Here is a 2321-nt window from a genome sequence, read left to right as displayed (position 1 = left end):
GCATTGTAAGCCTATGTCGTAATAGTGTTCAAGTAGCTTTTATCTCCTCCCCTTTATACAAGGTCTTAATGAAATTGGTAGCAATTCTCTCGGACGGTAAATTTACAGTTGTGTAAAGACAGATCAAATAGCATTATGTATGTGTATATTGTAATTGATATGATGATTGGGACAATGCGTGTTTGTGGGGACAAGCGCTTATTAATGGCCCTTTCTGATTGGTCAGTTAAGTTTGATTAAATGCTCATTTGTGAATTTTTTTTTTTTACAGATTCGATCACAGGCAGTATATCTTTCAGAAAAATAAATAAATGAATATTTAGTATAATAAATATATAAACGAAAAAACTTTAATGTATTGGTATTCGTTTTAATTTATCAATTCTGTCAGTTACACCTTCTGCAATATCTACACTGCGTATAATAGCTGTTCATCACCGTCGTTGACAGCTGTAGGCAATGGCGTGTAGCATTCGTAAGCAAGGTATATAATCTAGCTGTTTGGGTCCTAACATAACCTAAAGCTTATTGTTAAGACGAATCCACTCGTGTGTGCGGCGCGGCATTAAAGTGTTTTTGTTAATTAACCTATTGCGAATACACTAAAAATATGTAAGCACTATTTCGACCTGTGTCGCTTTTTTGTAAATGTACTATGGTTTTAATGGAAAGACCTATATTAAATGTTATTTTCCCAATTGTTTGCGAAAATATTTATCATTTTCAACATGGGTTTATAAAAGGTCAATCTGTTGGTTTCCATTCAATTTTACTGAGTTGGGTTTAAGTTGGTGGCGTCACGCTGGGGCGGGGGCTCTGTTGACTTCTGAGTGTGTGGCCCTTGTTTTTACTTCTCTTGTTTTATACGTGCGTTGTTGTATACGTGCGAGGGATAACGGAGATCAGAAGGTGCAAGAACCATGCCAACTTGGTTCCTTCTGTCAACCAATTAAAAGATAACTACTTCATTCATAAGATCCTCTTCATAAAACAAAACATATCACAAAACAAACCTGAAAACACTAAAAACGAAATTAATATAACTTTTAATTACTCATAAAACCACATAGGTTATCAAATCTTTAAGTTACAGATCGAAAAATAATTATTGATTTACAGTCGTTTCACTACAAAAATTCTTAAATTTGCTGCCAGGAAATATGGGTTATTGGAAGACAGACACACTTTGTCACAGTAAATCATTGAATATAGCTTGCTATTAATTAATCATGTCCCAATGTCTAGTTGTGGGAATGGTCAACAAACAATTATTTAACATTAATTTGGTAGTTAATTCCAGTAAACAATGTATTCACAAATAACTTTAGAAGGCTGTTTAATTGAAATAATGTTTATCTACTTTCACTCAATAGACTTTTTGAAATGTAGCAAGATCTGCAGTTTCATTTCCGTGTTGATAGGCGGCCCAGTGTAAAACAGGGCACACATCTGGTTACCCTCCAAAAACAACAGTTATTAGTCAGGAAATAACAATCATTATTAGAAAAAGTTAACTGTAAAGTATTAATTTTTTCCTAGTAAGATTTTAATAACTTAATACATGAAAATATTGTAACAATTGTGATTTATTAGTCAGTCAATTATGGGTACTCAGTGCTACAATATTTTTTTCTAATTACATCATATGCTTTATAATTTTTTGGGTGATTCCATGGTAACCGACGTTACAATTCATGTATATACAAATCTCATGTCCAAGAGTTGGACAAAACATGAGGGAAGGAAAAATAGGCTATAGTTAGGGTGAAAAACCCAGTTTTTTGGCCAAAGTGGCAAACAATTATTTACAATGGTTTTTTTGAGTAGAAACTATCTAAGAGGGTTTCAAGAGCCACCAAAAAAAAGTTGGAATAATTTTTCCCATGGGAAAAAGAGTTATGACCTTTTATATAAAGGTCAATCTATTTTTAGTAACAAACACTGAAACAGTAGGGGTAGTCGGTTCTATCCCACATATGACCCAAAAAACAATTTCAAAAAAACTTTTGTTCGGATGTTTTCTGTAGCATAAGTTCTAGAAAAGATGAATATGTATATTTTAGCCAAAAATTGCACAAGCATCAAGTGATTTTTCCAAAATGGCGCCAAAAACATTAAAATAGCCATAAATTAAGTTCTTTTTGTCTCGGAGTGTTTTTTTTTTCATAACTGAAACCAAAATTCATCTGATAATGATTAAATAATAATTTTAAAAAATTGAATAATTCCAAAAGTCATCCAAAATGGCTGCTATATTCATTTTTCATATCCGTAACCCATTAATTAGTAGTCCTATAGTGGTGATTGCAGTGTCTACATTT

This window comes from Anneissia japonica, unplaced genomic scaffold (assembly GCF_011630105.1).
Source record: "Anneissia japonica isolate Jap-2015-1 unplaced genomic scaffold, ASM1163010v1 scaffold288293_len164619_cov106, whole genome shotgun sequence".
Classification (NCBI taxonomy): domain Eukaryota; kingdom Metazoa; phylum Echinodermata; class Crinoidea; order Comatulida; family Comatulidae; genus Anneissia; species Anneissia japonica.
This window is presented reverse-complemented; position numbering follows the sequence as displayed.